This window comes from Aegilops tauschii, chromosome 7 (genome assembly GCF_002575655.3).
Source record: "Aegilops tauschii subsp. strangulata cultivar AL8/78 chromosome 7, Aet v6.0, whole genome shotgun sequence".
Classification (NCBI taxonomy): domain Eukaryota; kingdom Viridiplantae; phylum Streptophyta; class Magnoliopsida; order Poales; family Poaceae; genus Aegilops; species Aegilops tauschii.
In genome coordinates this window covers 533,425,377-533,446,112 of record NC_053041.3, presented here as the reverse complement: position 1 = coordinate 533,446,112, position 20,736 = coordinate 533,425,377, and positions in this window count along the sequence as shown.

The following is a 20,736-nucleotide window of genomic DNA, read 5'->3' as shown; positions in this document are numbered from 1 at the left end:
ATGAGAAGAGATTTAGCAAGTTGCGGTGTGAGCTAAATATCTTATAATCTTCGAATGTTCTTTGAAAAGGACACTCATCCTAACACTTATGCAAAATTGATGACTTAGATGTGCAACACATGAAGAAACGTTTTTCTTCAATCAATGAAGAATAACACTCTAAGTGTGAAGAAATTAACAAAGAATTTGATTCTCACAACCCTACGACAATTTGTACGCGGTGTCTGAAATCAGCATTCTTATACGGTGGGTTACGCCACCAACAAAAGTTGAAAATCTTCAATTTGAGTTTTTCTTCATTTTTGAAATTCCTCAGTTGTTCAATTTCTTCAATTTTGCAATGTCTTAACTCTCTCCGTCGTTTTTCTTCATTGGCTATATAAATTTACGTCCTCTACAGCATTCACTTATTGCTATTTCTTCAAGTTGTTTTTTTCTGCTAAGTGAATGTGATCGGACCCTTCCCCCTCTATGCTAAACTCAACTCAGTCTGTTCACAAATTCTTCATGTGCGTTCTATTTGAAACCCGTTCAAAATCTTCACTATTTCCTTTACAGATGAAGAATTTGCGAACAAAACCTTAAATATTCTAATCTGAATTTTTTGCTTTTGCAGCTCAAATCGTTCCGTATTCCATGATATGATTATCTATTCACCCACGATCTCCACCTCATAGTACGTGGGTGACACATGTCGCACGAATGAGAAGGGTCAGGGGCACATTCGTCCATTTTCTTCGGGCGAGCGGTTTTTCACCTCGGTTATAAATACCCCTCACCCTCCTCAGACTGTTTTTACTCCGCTCGACCTCACTCCCTCGCTCGAGCTCTCAAAACCTAGCGCCGCCGCTACTTCCATCGTCACCGGAGGGGAAGAGTTTCGCTGCCTCGACCTCGTCGATGTCGTACTCGTGCTGGCCGTGGATTTCTTCACTCCGCCGCCGCCCTAGCTGTCTTCCTCAGCCAAGTTAGGGTGTGGAAGATCTGAACCGACGAGCTTCAAATCTACTAAGTCTCAGTTCATCGTGTTCTTCGGCAAGGGTAATTAAATGTCACTTTTACTGCCCTTGTTGATTCATATGATTTCTACAAAATCATCAAAAGGTGTTTATTCTTCAATCTTCACACTCTAAACACCTCGCACAAACATCTGTTCTTGATTTGTTTCCCTAAGCAACATTTTTCTTCAAGATTCCTCAATTGTGTGGATTTCAAATCTATACAACTCTGGAACCTAAGTCAAAGAACGCTTAGTGAAATTCCTCAAGACACATCTGGTCAAATTCCTCAAACTTGTTCCTTTTTGTAAAACTCTTCTGAGAATGCATATGACCTCTCCAAATTCTTCGCACATATACTCTATTCACAGGTACACATGTCCGCTGCTGAATCACTAGGCTCTCATCAACTTAACTCATTTGCAGTGTTCCTCGAAGAAAAGTTGCATACCACTTCAGAGAACTCAACAGTTCAAAATCCTCAACTGAAGAAAATGGCAGATGGCAAGAAACCTCAGAAGGGAGGAAAGAAGTTGGAAGTCAACAATGCTTTCGAGATTCCTGATGACATCTACGCAGGGTACTGCACTCCTCCACATGAAACGAAGAATGAGCGCAAGGTATGTAACTCCCAAGTATATGTAACTCCCAAGTAGACAGGAGATGGGCCAGAGAATGGAGGGAGTACAGATATGTAACTCCCAAGTATATGAAGAAATTCGCAGTACACCCTCCATGCCCAAGACCTCCCTTGGCACCAGGCCAAGTTGCTGATCCCTCAAGCATCAGACGAGGTGAGGATTTCCCTAAGGAATGGGCCAAGCGTCAGGCTAAACTGGCCAAAATGGCCAAAGATGCAGTGAAGAAATTCAATGAAGAATCTGCTGAGGCCTCTGCTAGCAAGCCTAAGAAGGCTATGCCCAAGAAGCCCACTCACAAGCCCAGTGCTTCTGCTTCAATGCCCTCACGGCCCAATTCTGCAAAGCCCTCACAGCAAATTCCTCATGCTACTCCAGCTCCTCCAAAACCCTCAGCTCCTCCGGCAAAGTCCTCAGCACATGTGCATCTCGCCTCATATCAAAGCACCACATGAAAATCTATTGCCTAAGGAGCCTCTACAAGTTCTTCAGCTCCTCCAAATTCCTCAACAAGCCCCACTCTGCTGAAGACCAAGGCCACTGCTGGACGAGGGACTAGACCAAGTCCTCACAAGAAGCAGGTTGCCTTTCAAGTATCATCCGATGAAGACGAAGCTGATCATGAGGAACTTGCCGAAATCATCAGAGATAGACAGCAGAGGGCCGCTAGAGCCAAAGGAAGTGAAGTTCCTCTCTTACTGGATCCAAAGTTGATCCTTGAGTACATTGATCTCTGGCACAAGGACCCCAACACACTTGTGCCAGACTTGAAGCTGACTCCTCGCCAAAGTCACATGCTGACCGCCTTCATTGGCGAAGAAAAATGGAAATTCGAGAAGGCCAAGCAGTTGAAGAAAGCGCAATACAAAAATGAGCGCTTGCTGAAGAAGAATGTTGTCAAAATGACAACTGATGAACTTGTAGCTCTGCAATCTGAGATCAAGAATCTCAGTGATGAATTTGATCGCTACTATGCTGACTGGCTTGGAGCCAAAGTCGGGTTTGTGAAGTTAACTGAAAAATTCACTTTAAAGGCTGAATCTCCTCAGGCTGAAACATATGCTCAGCCGACTGAAGAACATGCCAGCACCGCTGATGAAAATCAAGCTGCTGATGAAACTGCTAGTACCAGGGCTGATGACTGCATTCCAACCGCTGATGACATTGCCAAGGCAACCACTAGTGTTGCGCCTGAAGAACAAGCCATGCCAGCTGAGGCATCAACCGCTGTGCCTGAAGAATCTGAACCAACCAGGCAAACTGCAACAGTTGTGACTGAGGTAACTGAACCAATTTTCTCTGCTCCTCCTGCGCCAACACCAAGTCCAGTTCTTCCTTCTGCATCAAAAGTGAAGAAAAACCATTACTACCTCCATGAAGTCTTCGGTCGCACATGGGTTGTTCTGTCACATCTTTATGGTGAAGAATATCTGAAGCAAATGGGTCTCAAGCAGGACTTTAACTGGTCTCAACCACCAGCGAAGAAATTCAAGAAAGTCAAAGTTCCTTCCTTGGTGGCCAGCTCATATTCTTCATCACGCGACACTGATGAGCATGAAGATTTGGACGACACTGCGGTAGGCCCTACTTCCCCAACAACCGACCCCAACAACGCTGGCCCTCCTGCATCAACATGATATTCTTCAGGGGCGTTAGTCCTCACTTTTCGTCCCTTTTGGTCATTCGATGACAAAGGGGGAGAAACTTGAGTTAGTCTTCAAGCGGGTCTCTATATATGGGCGTTTTTGTTTGCTAAGTTACAACTCTCGTTCTTTTGAAGTCTTTGTTGGATCGAGTTATAAACTTAAACCCGATGGTGGTCTGATACTTTTGCTATGTTCTTCTGCATGCTATTTCCACATATAAGTTAATGCACGCATGCTGAATTAAATCAGTCACCATATTTCATCATGCATTTCAAATTCTTCATATCATATGTTAAATGCATGTATGAATTACAAGATATAGGGGGAGATCTCCATGATTCTACTCTTTAAATGTGCATTGCTTCAAAAGCAAATTCCTCACCATGCACATCTTCAATGGGAGTTTTTCTATATCTTGCGATCAAATTCCTCAATATTAGTATTTACACTTCATATGCTTATCCCCGTTGAAAACTTAACCTATATTGTCATCAAACACCAAAAAGGGGGAGATTGTAAGTGCATCTAGTGCCCCTTAGTGATTTTGGTGTATTGAAGACTTATAGGTTAAGGGACTGATGCGTTTGTAAGTGTACACAGGCCTATAAGTCTATGAGGAGTTTGATATTTACAGAGAAAGTCGGCCCCTAAAAATGAATGTCTTCGACTGAAGACTTAGGATTTCTGAAGACTTTCTGAAGACTTTGAAAGTGAAGAAATTGGTGTGACCATGAAGACTTGATATTCATACGAGGAACATCAAGCGTGAAGACTTTTGTTTTCGTAGTTTCATTTTTTCTTTCTCGAGTCATAGGAAACACCGTACTATTAAAGGGGGTCGAGGAAAAACTAAGGAAAAGTTTCCAAGTGATGCTCATCTCAAAATCCTACACCTACCAATACTTTCGAGTGAAGCCATTGGAAATCTCATACAGTTCAGTCAATTTTTTCAGTGACAGAGACGAAGTTCTTCTGGTCTCTGAGGAATTTGTTCTCACTGAGGAGTTAGGAATTCGCCAGTGCGGATTGCCTAAAAGTGAGGAACATGATAGCCCTGAGGAATTTTGAGCCTCAAATTTCCGACCGCTCTTGTGCTATGCGCCAGCTGTCCCAAAATATCTAGCCACCTAACGGTCATATCATTGAAGGGCATTTATGTCTTATCATGTCGGGCTGCTCCCTGGGCTATAAATAGCCGCCCCCTACAACCACTAGTTCGTTGGCTGCTCCGAGAGAAACTGACACTTGTCATTGAGAGCATCCCATCCTCTGAGGACTTTGAGCGAAAATCATTAAGTGAGGAAAACCCAAACCCAAACACCTACAAACCCAAGTGATTGAGCATCACTGAAGAATAGAGATGGCAATGGGTAGGGTATGGGTGGGTACGACCCTTTTCTACCAAAACCATACCCAATTTTTTTCTATACCCACCCACTTCACTACCCATGGGCACAAGTTGGTACCCATGCCCATACCCATCAGGTATCCTATACATAATGGGTATCCGGTGGGTACAATACATATCATTGACATGGAAAAAGTAAGATGAGAAAAGGGTCTAAATTCAGGTACCCATCCATCACAATCAGGTTTGCACTTACATCAAAAGTTCACAATGACGATTGACACACCATTAGAGGTCTTGATCTCCATTACGAACTAACATTAAGAAAATAATAATTTGCAAACTTGCAATGCAAAGATCAATCAGCCAAACAACATGACATGAATAACGACAATGCACAACCACGCTTCAATGCTAACAGCACATCCCTAAAGCCACTTGCTCATTTTAGTCATCAATGGTGATTTCAGATTGACATTCCTCACTTTGAGTACCATTACCTTGTTGTATTTCTGACGTATTCGCAGCTGACCTCTCTTCTGCCGGTGACGGTGATGAGCCGGTGATAGTAGACACCATTCCAGCAACCTTAAAAAATAGGCAAAAAAAATATGAGGACAGTTTGTGCTTATGTATGCCATATGATACTGAAAGAAACATGTGCAGAGAACTGAAACTTACTGAAAGAAAAATTCAGAGAACTAAAACTGCAAATTTATGCGTACATATGTTCAGAGGACTAGGAAAAATATTCACCTCTTCCCTCGAACTAACATTGCTCTGCTTCTCCACTCGAAGTGATCTCCGTTTCAGCCATGATCGCTAGAGGAGCAGCAAACGGCTATGGCCGGCGGCAAGGATGGATGGCTAGCAAGCGGACCTAGTCGACGGCAAGGAAGGGCGGCTAGGGAGAGGACCTAGCCGGCGGAGTGAAGGCCGACTAATGAGCTGCCCCTAGGCGATGGCAAAACTAGACGGCGACGGCCAGAGTCCAGAGCACTCCACGCTAAAGGACTGGGAAAGTGGGACAGGATTAGGAGATAAGTAGTAGTAGTAGTAGTAGTAGTAGAGAAGATGAAGAATTGAGGAATTGATTCCAAGATGTAGATTGGAGAGAAGTGGGGCGCCTCGATTGGGGATGAATCGATGAGGACTCAGTAACTCTACCCTTGATTGCTGCATCTTTCGAGGTCGAGGAAAAGCAGAGAAAATTACTATTGTAGGTTTACGAGGGTTCTGGTAGGATGGCCGGTTATGGGTCTGTGGTCCATGGGCTAGTTAAGAATTTAAGATAATTACTGTAGATTTTACCCACATATTATAGGGTTTATTCATTAATTTTCTGGGTATCCATTGGGTTACCCATGGGTATAATTTCATACCCATAGCCTACCCACACATTTTGTGGGTATGGATACCCATTACCCATGGGTATGAAGTGGTAGAAAGTCTCACCCATGCCCACTATTTTCGGGTAGGGTACCCGCGGGTACCCATACCCATGGGCAAAACTGCCATCCCTACTGAAGAAATTGTTCCTGTGTGGATCCGACGCTTATTACCTTTGAAGATTGTGCATCTTCCAAACGGTTAGGCGTCATGGTCTAGAGCATCCAAGAGGAAATTGTGGATCGCCGAGTGACCGAGTTTGTGAAGGTTTGGAAGTCACCTGAAGACTTACCACGAGTGATTGGGTGAGGTCTGTGTGATCTTAGCTCAAGGAGAATACGGTGAGGACTGTGTGTCCGGGACTGTGTGTCCTCAGGTTTAAATACCTAGCCGCTCCAACGAGACGTACAACTGTCACAGCAGTTGGAACTGGTCTACCAAATCATTGTCTTCACCGAGCTAACTGGTTCTATTTCCTCAACCCTTCCATTTCCTCATTACTGTGTTGTGTGCTTGTTCATATCTGTTTTAAGACTTTGACTGAAGACTTTCTCAATTTCCTCAGTTCAATTTCTTCAGCCTGGTTGTCTTCATCCTGTTTTATCCTGTGCTTACGCTTCCTGTACTCTGTGTCTGTTTTCATTTCATCATGATGTCCATGTTTATGTTATGTCATGTATGCATTTGAGTACTTATTTTGCTGCAAATAGTTCTTCGCTCAGGAATTTCCTCACCCTGAAATTCCTCAATGAAGAATTCATAAAAGTCACCTATTCACCCCCCCTCTAGTCGACTTAACGCACTTCCATGTTCCCTTTATTAAGAAACAGTAACAACGGGATGAGCTATGGCTGCTCATAGCGTCTTAACATCCCTAGCCGTCCGATTATTGTGATCGGTCGATCTCCAGCCGCACATCCGGTGTTTCATGGGCTACTGCTCCGCTGACTTACCTAGGCGTTACGGTTGATTGGGCTGGAAATGCATGCCGGGCCGGATGGGCTGCTGGTAGGCAAAGGATTCCTCGTTAGGCTGCCCACCTTCCACTCTTCTGATAGCGATAAAAAAATAGCGATTGAAGCAGCACCGCTGCCACCGCCACCGGGGCAGTCTCTCGCATGTAAATGATGGCAAGGGAAAGGCGTCGGCGCATCCACATCAATGGATGTTGGCGGTAAGGCGCTTACAAGGGCGTCTCGGCTGCAGCTGCGCCGCGTTCCGGTGCGGCGGAAATCTGGCCTGGCGCGTTGGGGATTGACGGCAGATCTAGAAGATGGCGACGACGCCGGTCCACATCAGTGAATTCTAACCCAAGGTGCAGAACGTCCCCGTCAAATTTGACAAGCGGCAGTCCAAGTATAAATGATCTGCTCCTCTTCCGAGCGCCAAAATAGTTTGATTCAGTGATGTTGCATGAGCCCTGCCATCCCCAATCACTACTCCGTCATGTTCTTCATGCTCCCCTGAAAGTAAAAGGTTGAGGACAACATAGCACGGTCAACTTCCACTGCCGCGATGCTGTTCAGTGCAGTCCCATCGTGAACCAAACCAAATGTTATTTCAGCTTCTATTTTCGTGGAACTGCTTTGATGTTCAGCAATTTCGTTGTTTTCTTCTTGTTCTGCTGCTATGAATTCCCGATCATTTATTCTTGTTATTTGGTGCACAACATGTGCTTCTCTCAATGGCTGAGGAGCAGCACAGTCCGTTCCATGATTTTTCAAGATTAAAGATCCTTATATTTAACTAACAATGAGCTATGTTGTAGGATCCGGCTGAACAAGTTGAACACCAATGACTAAATAACTTCAGGTTTCACCTACTGGATGAAACCTCCAACGACTGGAGTTCATCCAAATAAAAAGAATAGTGGGATGATTAACCCGCTGATCCAAATGTAGATTTCTAGCACAAATAAATTGGTATCATCTCGTTTCCATCTGCACTTCAGCAACACTGGAATATGATATATGATGAGGATTTTGTTTCTTACATTTATGTGACTAATATAATCTATTTAACTACGTTAAGATGTTATATCCTCAATAAAGATACAAGAACCAAATATATTTAGTAGTGGTTAGGGCTTATAGCAGCGCGCACATATACAGAGCACACAGGTTTATCCAAAATAATCTCAAAATATTTCATCGATTACACATAATATATCCATACAACTAAAAGGTACAGTACAATACAGCTTTTATGTTATTGTATTTTTGTTTTATTAATAATATACCGACATCCTCCTCACCATTGTGTTAGACGGGTTGATATTTGATGTCGTTACATATACCAAACATTTTGGATTCTTCAAAGCCTTGTCATACTTTGCTGCGTTATGCTTCGTGAGTCTGTTCGTGTGTCTATACATGCTTAGCGATATTATGCTCTCTATTGGAGCATTTAAATTTAACACTATGTATGCATGTATTCACTTTAAACAACATTACATTGATCGTATTCCTAAGTATTTATATCCCCCTTTGTTAAGATGGACGAGCGCGGCAACGCGCGCCTTTATGATCTAGTGTACCTATAAGTGGCAACACATGGTGGGATCTTACACGAGAAGCTTGGGATCCAAGGTTATTGGCCAAGAGGCACAAATTTGTGAGGGGGGAGGGGGGGAACACATTTCAAAATGCATGTATTTTTAAAACACTTGAACACTTTTTAGTTACATGAATAAATGTGTGAGCATTCTGTAATACTCTTTTTTAAACGTGTTAAAGTGTTTTCTAAATGTGCGGACATTTTGTCTCAGTTTTTATCTCAAAATGAATGTGCTTATGGGAAAACATTTTAAGTTGTAAGAACATTTTTTTAAAATGCATAAACATTGATGAAACACTTTAACACGTTTTAAATTACACAAAAAACTAAAATGATAGGATATTTTTAAAATATGTAAAAGCTTTTTAAATCTACTTGAATTTTTTTATAAAATTAGTGAATGATTTATCAATTAAGTATATCATTTTGAGATATAAAAATTTACATCTGATGAACATTTTTATTTTTGTGAGCATTTTCTTAAAATAAAATTGTAACAAAAAATAAGAGAAAAAAGAAAGGAAAACCCTCGGCCAACCACATGTAGACACAGGCGGCAAGCTCTCTGTGTGCTCGGTTGCGCCACGCTTAATGGACCGGCCCGGTTACCAGTATTTTTTTCCTTTTTCAAAAAGTATCTTATTTTTTTGTATTTCATAAAATATTTGCAAATCTTTTTTTTGGAATTTTTAAAAATATTTGTGCTTCCAAATATTGTTTGGAAAATAAAAAACGTTCCATTTTACAAAAACTGATCACAAATAAAAAAATGTTTGGGAATTTGAAGAAAATGTTCAGCTTTCCATTTTTCTAATAAGTTCAGTAAAATTTTCCATTTTTGAATTTTCTATCGGTATTTTTGAAAAATGTTCGTATTTAAGAAAATCTTGAGTATTTTTTTAAAGTTCCAAATTTACAAAAGTGTTCACACTTATTGAAAATCACCAGAATTTCGAAAAACAAATAGCATTTTCAAAAGTTTTTTTATAATATCAATTTTCAAAATGTTCAAAATTAATATAAAAACATCTAAAAACCGGTTGCTAGAATGACAAACAACGAGGCTACGCCCTTCTCATTGTCTTGTGCCTGCGTAAACCACTCGAGAAGCCACCTTGCCACTGCGCCCTGGGAATCCAGCTGACACGGTGGGATCGCCACCGCAATTCCGAACTCCGAACACAGTTTCTTCCAGAAAAGCACTGAATGAGGACAGCCCCAAAATCTGTGATAAATCGTTTCCTCTCGACCGCTAGCTATACACAAGACCCCAGCCTTGATACTCCGTCTTTGTAGTTCATGTCCCACCGCCAGACCATTTTTCAAGAGCCTCCACATATGAATCTTTGCTTTTCCAGGCGCCGGTGTGTCCCACATAGCCATCCAAGTTTTGTGGAGAAACACAAAAGATGATGACTCTGGCCGCCCCGATCTAGCCTTATTCTTTGCCATTCGCAGGTGGTAGGCCGAATGAACCGTAAAGTATCCATTCTTGGTGTAGTTCCAAGCTAAGAATCATCAACACTCGGGCCGCCAATAGTAATATGTTTTATGTCCCTCGCATCATCCTCTGAAAACATAGCATCTAACTTCTGCTCATCCCACCTCGATCCAGAGTGATCAAACAGATGGCAAACCTTTGTTATCCTCGGGACGAACTCGGCACCCAGTGGCGCCAAGCTCCCACTCCTAGGGATCCACTGATCACGATGGATGTTCACCTTCGTCCCATCTCCAATGCGCCAAACTAGGCCCTCCCGGAGCAAATCTCTCCCATGAAGAATGCTGCGAAAAGTGTATGATCGACCCGCTGGGCAGGTAGCGTTCAGTATGCTACCCTCGCTGAAATATCTAGATTAGAGGACTCCAGCACATAGTGATGAAGGAACAAGCAGAATCCTCCACGCTTGTTTTGCCAATAAGGCTTGGTTGAAAGCCTCTGGATCTCTGAATCCCATACCACCTTCTCTCTTTGCCATGCACATTTTATCCCAAGCAACCCAGTGCACTTTACGTTCACCATTTACAACACCCTACTACCTCTTGAGCACTGCGTTGGTTTTCCCTTGAAGAGGAAATGGTGATGCAGTAAAGTAGCGTAAGTATTTCCCTCAGTTTTTGAGAACCAAGGTATCAATCCAGTAGGAGACCACGCGCGAGTCCCACACACCTACACAAACAAATAAGAACCTCGCAACCAACGCGATAAAGGGGTTGTCAGTCCCTTCACGGTCACTTACGAGAGTGAGATCCGATAGATATGATAAGATAATATTTTTGGTATTTTTGTGATAAAGATGCAAAGTAAAATAAAAGGCAACAAAAATAACTAAGTGTTGGAAGATTAATATGATGGAAAATAGACCCGGGGGGCATAGGTTTCACTAGTGGCTTCTCCCGAGAGCATAAGTATTTACGGTGGGTGAACAAATTACTGTTGAGCAATTGACAGAATTGAGCATAGTTACGAGAATATCTAGGCATGATCATGTATATAGGCATCACATCCGAAACAAATAGACTGACTCCTGCCTGCATCTACTACTATTACTCCACACATCGACCGCTATCCAGCATGCTTCTAGAGTATTAAGTTCATAAGAACGGAGTAACGCTTTAAGCAAGATGACATGATGTAGAGGGATAAACTCATGCAATATGATATAAACCCCATCTTTTTATCCTCGATGGCCACAATACAATACGTCTCGTTTCCCTTTCTGTCACTGGGATCGAGCACCGCAAGATTGAACCCAAAGCTAAGCACTTCTCCCATTGCAAGAAAGATCAATCTAGTAGGCCAAACCAAACTGATAACTTGAAGAGACTTGCAAAGATAACCAATCATACATAAAAGAATTCAGAGGAGATTCAAATATTGTTCATAGATAAACTTGATCATAAACCCACAATTCATCGGATCTCGACAAACACACCGCAAAACAAGATTACATCGAATAGATCTCCAAGAAGATCGAGGAGAACTTTGTATTGAGATCCAAAGAGAGAGAAGAAGCCATCTAGCTAATAACTATGGACCCGAAGGTCTGAGGTAAACTACTCACACATCATCGGAGAGGCTATGGTGTTGATGTAGAAGCCCTCCGTGATCAATGGCCCCTCTGGCGGAGCGCCGGAAAAGGCCCCAAGATGGGATCTCACAGGTACAGAAGGTTGCGGCGGTGGAAATAGGGTTTTTGCTCCGTATCTGATGTTTCCAGAGTACATGGGTATATATAGGAGGAAGAAGTATGTCGGTGGAGCAACGAGGGGCCCATGAGGGTGGAGGGCGCGCCTGGGGGGGGGGGGGGTAGGCGCGCCCCCTGCTTCGTGCCTTCCTCGTTGATTACTTTATATAGACTCCAAGTCCTCTAGATCACGTTTGTTCCGAAAATCACGTTCCCGATGGTTTCATTCCGTTTGGACTCCGTTTGATATCCTTTTCCTTCGAAACACTGAAATAGGCAAAAGAACAGCAATTTGGGCTGGGCCTCCGGTTAATAGGTTAGTCCCAAAAATAATATAAAAGTGTATAATAAAGCCCAATAAACATCTAAAATAGAATATAATATAGCATGGAACAATCAAAAATTATAGATACGTTGGAGACGTATCAAGCATCCCCAAGCTTAATTCCTGCTCGTCCTCGAGTAGGTAAATGATAAAAACAGAATTTTTGATGTGAATGCTACTTGGCATAATTTTCAATGTAACCCTCTTAATTGTGGTATGAATATTCAGATCCGGAAGATTCAAGATAAAAGTTTGATATTGACATAAAAATAATAATACTTCAAGCATACTAACTAAGCAATTATGTCTTCTCAAAATAACATGGCCAAAGAAAGTTCATCCCTACAAAATCATATAGTTTGGTCATGCTCCATTTTCGTCACACAAGAATGCTCTCATCATGCACAACCCTGATGACAAGCCAAGCAATTGTTTCATACTTTAGTAATCTCAAACTTTTTCTACTTTCACGCAATACATGAGCGTGAGCCATGGATATAACACTATGGGTGGAATAAAATATAATGATGGGGGTTATGTGGAGAAGACAAAAAAGGAGAAAGTCTCACATCAGCGCGGCTAATCAACGGGCTATGGAGATGCCCATCAATTGATGTTAATGTGAGGAGTAGGGATTGCCATGCAACGGATGCACTAGAGCTATAAATGTATGAAAGCTCAACAAAAGAAACTAAGTGGGTGTGCATCCAACTTGCTTGCTCACGAAGACCTAGGGCATTGAGGAAGCCCATTGTTGGAATATACAAGCCAAGTTCTATAACAAAAAATTCCCACTAGTATATGAAAGTGACAAAACAAGAGACTATATATCATAAAGATCATGGTGCTACTTTGAAGCACAAGTATGGAAAAATATAGTAGCATTTCCCCTTTTTATTTTATTTTTATTTTCTTTGGGCCTTTTTTTTCTTTTGGCCTTTCTCTTTTTTTGGGGGGACAATGCTCTATGAATGATGATCATCACACTTCTATTTATTTACAACTCAATTATTACAAATCGATACTAGAACAAAGTATGACTCTATATGAATGCCTCCGGCGGTGTACCGGGATGAGCAATGAATCAAAAGTGACATGTATGAAATAATATGCATGGTGGCTTTGTCACAAATACGATGTCAACTACATGATCATGCAAGGCAATATGATAATAATGAACGTGTCATGATAAACGGAACACTGGAAAGTTGCATGGCAATATATCTCGGATTGGCTATGGAAATGCCATAATAGGTAGGTATGGTGGCTGTTTTGAGGAAGATATAAGGAGGTTTATGTGTAATAGAGCGTATCATATCACGGGGTTTGGATGCACCGGCGAAGTTTGCACCAACTCTCAAGGTGAGAAAGGGCAATGCACGGTACCGAAGAGGCTAGCAATGATGGAAGGTTGAGAGTGTGTATAATCCATGGACTCAACATTAGTCATAAAGAACTCACATACTTATTGCAAAAATCTACAAGTCATCAAAAACCAAGCACTACGCGCATGCTCCTAGGGGGATAGATTGGTAGGAAAAGACCATCGCTCGTCCCCGACCGCCACTCATAAGGAGGACAATCAAAGAACACCTCATGTTTCAAATTTGTTACATAATGTTTACCATACGTGCATGCTACGGGATTTGCAAACTTCAACACAAGTATTTCTCAAATTCACAACTACTCAACTAGCACAACTTTAATATCACTACCTCCATATCTCAAAACAATTATCAAGCATCAAACTTCTCTTAGTATTCAATACACTCATAAGAAAGTTTTTACTAATCTTGAATACCTAGCATATTAGGACTAATTTCACAATTAAAGCAAATTACCATGCTATTTTGTAGGACTCTCAAAATAATATAAGTGAAGCATGAGAAAACAATAGTTTCTATAAAACAAATCCACCACCGCGCTCTAAAAGATATAAGTGAAGCACTAGAGCAAAAACTATATAGCTCAAAAGATATAAGTGAAGCACATAGAGTATTCTAATAATTTCCGAAGCATGTGTGTCTCTCTCAAAAGGTGTGTCCAGCAAGGACGATTGTGGTAAAATAAAAAACAAAGACTCAAATCATACCAGACGCTCCAAGCAAAACACATATCATGTGGTGAATAAAAATATAGCTCCAAGTAAACTTACCAATGGACGAAGACGAAAGAGGGAATGCCTTCCGGGGCATCCCCAAGCTTTGGCTTTTTGCTGTCCTTAGATTATCTTGGGGTGCCATGGGCATCCCCAAGCTTAGGCTCTTGCCACTCCTTGTTCCATAATCCATCAAATCTTTCACCCAAAACTTGAAAACTTCACAACACAAAACTCAGCAGAAAATCTCGTGAGCTCCGTTAGCGAAAGAAAACAAAAGACCACTTCAAGGTACTGTAATGAACTCATTCTTTATTTATATTGGTGTTAAACCTACTGTATTCCAACTTATCTATGGTTTATAAACTCTTTTACTAGCCATAGATTCATCAAAATAAGCAAACAACACACGAAAAATAGAATCTGTCAAAAACAGAACAGTCTGTAGTAATCTGTAACTAACGCAAACTTGTGGAACTCAGAAAAATATACCAAAATAGGACGACCTAGACAATTTGTTTATTGATCTACTGCAATTGGAATCAGTATTTTATCAAGTTCTGGTGATTTTTAACAATTGTTTTCGTGAACAGAAAGTTTCTGGAATTTTCAGCAAGATCAAATAACTATCATCCAAGAAGATCCTATAGGTTAAACTTGGCACAAACACTAATTAAAACATAAAAAAAATCTAACCAGAGGCTAGATCAAATATTTATTCCTAAATAGAAGCAAAAAGCAAAAAACTAAAATAAAATTGGGTTGCCTCCCAACAAGCGCTATCGTTTAACGCCCCTAGCTAGGCATAAAAACAAGGATAGATCTAAGTATTGCCATCTTTGCAGAGCGAATAAAACGGCGAGGGTGAAGTGGGGGAGAGGAAAACGAGAGGCAAATGGCAAATAATGTAATGCGAAGGATAAGAGTTTGTGATGGGTACTTGGTATGTCTTGAGTTGTGCGTAAACTCCCCGGCAACGGCGCCTGAAATCCTTCTTGCTACCTCTTGAGCACTGCGTTGGTTTTCCCTTGAAGAGGAAAGGGTGATGCAGTAAAGTAGCGTGAGTATTTCCCTCAGTTTTTGAGAACCAAGGTATCAATCCAGTAGGAGACCACGCGCGAGTCCCACGCACCTACCCAAACAAATAAGAACCTCGCAACCAACGCGATAAAGGGGTTGTCAATCCCTTCACGGTCACTTACGAGAGTGAGATCTGATAGATATGTTAAGATAATATTTTTGTTATTTTTATGATAAAGAATAAAAGTAAAGATTGCAAAAATAAACGGTGCCAGAAATAACTAAGTGTTGGAAGATTAATATGATGGAAGATAGACCCGGGGGCCATAGGTTTCACTAGTGGCTTCTCTCAAGATAGCATAAGTATTACGGTGGGTAAACGAATTACTGTCGAGCCATTGATAGAATTGAGCATAGTTATGAGAATATCTAGGTATGATCATGTATATAGGCATCATGTCCGTGACAAGTAGACCGAAACGATTCTACATCTACTACTATTACTCCACACATCGACTGCTATCCAGCATGCATCTAGAGTATTAAGTTCATAAGAACAGAGTAATGCTTTAAGTAAGATGACATGATGTAGAGGGATAAACTCATGCAATATGATATAAACCCCATCTTTTTATCCTCGATGGCAACAATACAATACGTGTCGTTTCCCTTTCTGTCACTGGGATCGAGCACCGCAAGATTGAACCCAAAGCTATGCACTTCTCCCATTGCAAGAAAGATCAATCTAGTAGGCCAAACCAAATTGATAATTCGAAGAGACTTGCAAAGATAACCAATCATACATAAAAGAATTCAGAGGAGATTCGAATATTGTTCATAGATAAACTTGATCATAAACCCACAATTCATTGGATCTCGACAAACACACCGCAAAAGAAGATTACATCGAATAGATCTCCTACAAGATCGAGGAGAACTTTGTATTGAGATCCAAAGAGAGAGAAGAAGCCATCTAGCTAATAACTATGGACCCGAAGGTCTGAGGTAAACTACTCACACATCATCGGAGAGGCTATGGTGTTGACGTAGAAGCCCTCCGTGATCAATGCCCCCTCCGGCGGAGCGCCGGAAAAGGCCCCAAGATGGGATCTCACGGGTATAGAAGGTTGCGGCGGTGGAAATAGGGTTTTGGCTCCGTATCTGATGTTTCCAGGGTACATGGGTATATATAGGAGGAAGAAGTACGTCGGTGGAGCAACGAGGGGCCCACGAGGGTGAAGGGCGCGCCTGGGGGGGCGGGGGTAGGCGCGCCCCCTGCCTCGTGCCTTCCTCGTTGATTACTTTACGTAGACTCCAAGTCCTCCGGATCACGTTTGTTCCGAAAATCACGTTCCCGAAGGTTTCATTCCGTTTGGACTCTGTTTGATATCCTTTTACTTCGAAACACTGAAATAGGCAAAAAAACAACAATTTGGGCCGGGCCTCCGGTTAATAGGTTAGCCCCAAAAATAATATAAAAGTGTATAATAAAGCCCAATAAACAGCTAAAATAGAATATAATATAGCATGGAACAATCAAAAATTATAGATACGTTGGAGACGTATCACACCCCACCAGAATTTAGACGAGATTGAAGTCAGGTTCCGGCACATCTTCTTCGTGAGGTGAAAACAGCTCATAGTGAACGTTGGTGCAGCTTGTAGTCCAGATTTAACAAGTACCTCTCTTGCTTTCTTGGATAGGCCTTGCCCTTTCCATCCTGTAACTTATTTCTTTGAGCTTTCAGTCACATATTTGAACGCCCCCTCTTTTGATCTCTCCTCCACCGTGGGTAATCCCAGGTAGCGTTCGCTTAAGGCCTCAGAATCAATCCCAATATGAGCTGTGTGCACGCGATCAGAAAGAGGAAGAGGAAAAAACCATTGTGTGTTGTGAAACTTGACATGATGAAGGCATATGATAGGGTTGAATCGACTTTTTTGGAGAAGATGTTGGAATGTTTTGGTTTCGCACCTGTTTGGATATCAATGATTATGAGATGTGTGACCTCGGCAAAGTTCATGGTGAAGCTCAATCTCCCCATCTGTTACCGGTGCCACCAATTTTAGGTTCATCTCTTCTCTGACCAAAGGAGAGATGTTTTCCAATAAATCTTGCACACCCGAAGACCCCTCCAAATTGAACAGACTCTCATAGAAAGTAGCTGCCATTTCCCTCATTTCTTCGTCCACCATACACTTGGTTCCATCTGGACGGATCAAAGCCCTCACCGTATTCTTCCTTTTCCTATGCGTGGCACGCCCCTAAAAATACTTTGTGTTCATATCTCCATCCGCAAGCCAATCCACTCTTGACCGCTGGCGTTGCAACACTTCCTCCCTGGCATAAACTTCTCTCCGTTGTTCTTCGATATCTTTAATCTTCGTGGTATAACCCGTCTGCAACACTCTGAACTTTGCATCCTGAAGATGTGCGTTAAGGTGCTTAATCTGTTTTCTAACTGAGCTAAACACCACACGCCCCCACGTCTGCATCCCTTGAGATAGCTTGCCAAATCTGTTACATGCTGCAGTTAATCCTTGCTCACCTGACGCCGCTCCAACCCACAGTTCGGCCACCATAGAATCATAGGTCTCGTGTCTTGTCCATGCCTCCTCGAATTTGAATTGTCTCCCGCCTAGTTGTCCTTGTAATGGAGTTGTCTCCAGTATATGGACAATCAGTGCAACATGGTCAGATTCCTCAGTAATGACATGATGTACATTGGTGTCCGGAAACATGGCCAAGAAATCATCAGTGCAAGTTCCCCGATCGAGGCGAACCTGAATATTCTCCGAGCCATGCCTTTTGTTATCCCACGTGAAAGGATATCCCAAGAAGACCAAGTCCGCGAGGCCGCAGTCGGCAAGACAGTCGTGAAAATCTTCCATTTGCAAAAAGCTTCTTGGATTACCTCCCACTTGTTCGAGTAAATAGCATAAAACTACTAGTTTACAGGCTTTGGTTCCAAAAAACTACCACTTTTTAATTTTTCTCAGAAAGCTACCGAACGCGCGGTCCGCTATTTCAAAAAACCCAAACCCGCGGTGACTAGCGATTTAACCCGTTTTCTGATGGACCGGGCCCATCTGTCAGCCCACGTAGCCACGCGCGCTCACGGCGCAGCCGTTAACGGCCGTTAGCCGACCGGGTCCGGTCGGAACCAAAGTGGGCGGTCGGCCACACACTCTCTCACTCCCCCTCCTCCACCCCGCGGTGACCTAGGTGGGCGATGGCGGCGGCGCAGCCAAATGTCGTCGGCGGCGAGCTATTGAGGCAAGGCGGCACCGGCCAGGAGGGCGGTGGACACTCAGAGGTGGACAAATGGCTAGGCAGCTCGAGCTTCCCGGCACAGTGGTCGCAGCAGCCATCACCGCCCGCAGCTCATGTGGATCCGGCGAGCTCAGATCCGGAAGTCCGCGCGGCTAGGGCAGTGGCGAAGCGCATCCACACTGATCCAGCAGGCGGCCACCATTGGGCGTCGTCCTTTGGTGGAGTGAGGTAAGCACTGGTCAATGTTTCTGGTTAGTTCAAATTAGTTCTGGTAACTATATGCCAAGCTTTAGTTAAAATTTCCGTGTGCTTTAGTTCAAATTAGAACTAGGGTTAGTAATTGTTTGTTCTTGGCATGCTACTGTAGAAGAAAGTGCATTTGGTTAGTTCATTTGGTCAGTGCATAGATGTTCTTGATATCTGAAGAAAGTTCAGTAATGTTCAGTGACTTAAAAAATAATTGTTTGTCAATTTAATCCTACAGCTTAGATGATGAGATTTGGGACTTGAGGCTACATTTTCAAGGAATAGATAATATGGAGAAAAAGTATTCAGTTTCCTCATATATCAGTTATCTGACCATATTAGCATTGGTTGAGTTGGAGGGCTATGGCATGGATGCATTTCTGACTTATGTAAAGGAAGAGGGAAAGGGGCTGGAGGGTGTGGAGGCCCTGGATAGTGAGGAGGCATTAGAGGAAATGCTTGACTTATTTGTTGATAAGAAGGTACTGAACATCAGTGTCAGAAAAGCTACTGATCCAAGCCCAGCTGATGAGGAACAGATCCCCATTGATCATGTTGGTGAACCTGTTGTTTACAGAGTTTCACAAGAAGGTGTTCTGTACCCTGCCTCTAATGCTAGCTTGCCATCTTTAACCCCTGATGAGCCCTACATGAACACACAGCAAAGCAGCAATTTGAACAAGGGGAAAACAGTTGTGGAAGAAGAAGATGTAGAAGAAGAAGCAGATGAAGAAGAAGAAGAAGTAGCAGAGGAAGAAGATGTACCAGAGGAAGAAGATGAAGTTGAAGATGACAAATCATCTTCAGATTTTGAGTTCTTTAGGGGTGATTACAGAGGGCAGAAAATTTCTTACAAAGCTTGGTGTAGGGGTGAAGATGAGGCTGGCACTGATACTGCAGAGCACTATTGTGCAGCTAACTCAGAACCTTCTGAGTTTTGGGAGGAAGAACCAATAGTTTCTGAAGATGAAGAAGTAGTGGATCCTGCTACTGTAACTACAAAAGCAGCCAAAAAGCTTAAGCCAGTTAGAAAACCTGGCCCAACTAGCAAGTCTCACAGTGAGCCTGAGCACAACAAGTTTGAAGATTATGTCCCTGAAGCTGATGAGTACTATTTTCCAGGTGATTTTGGCATAAGTGATGAAGAGGATGCACCAAGGCTGCCATCTGGAAGAAAGAGTAGGAAGAAGCAGAAGAAGGAGAGGAGATGGTATGATCCAAAAAGGCCTGATGCACATGAGCAGTTTTCAATGCATTTGTGCTTTGAAAATGTAGTTGAGTTCAGAGAAGCACTTAGAAATTTTCATGTGAGGACTCTTAGGAATTTTGAGTATCACAGAAATGAACCAACTAGGGTTATTGCTTGGTGCTCTGAGAGAAAACATGGTTGTGAGTTTTACATAGTTGCCTCCAAGATAGCTCATGAGGCAACTTTCAGTATCAAGAAGATGAACCTGGATCACACTTGTGGAGCAAGTGGAGAGAACACAAAGGTGACAGTCAATTGGGTTGCTAAGGTTTGTGAGGATACAGTTAGATCCAACCCTGGAGCTGGTGTTGACACAGTTATGTCATACACAAAGAAGAAGTTTGGTGTGCATGTGCCTAAAAGCTTGGCATATAGGGCAAGGAAGCAAGCAGTAGAGGTTGTGCAAGGAGATCACAAACTCCAGTATCACAGAATAAGGGACTACCTGCAGTGTGTGCTAGATACTAACCCTGGCAGTAGGTGCATAGTAACAACACATGAGGACCCACTTAACCCAGCTCCTACCCCAAGGTTTCACTATATGTTTTACTGCTTGTTTGCATGCAAGGAGGGTTTTCTGAATGGATGCAGGCCATTTATAGGTAAGTATTCAGAAATTTATATGATTTGTAAACATTGATGTACTTAGGCACTCATGTTATCATGTTAGAAGGTCTGGATGGTTGCTTCATCAAGCTAAGCACTGGTCGGCAGATATTGGCAGCTACAGGGAGAGATGGCAACAATAACATCTTCCCAAT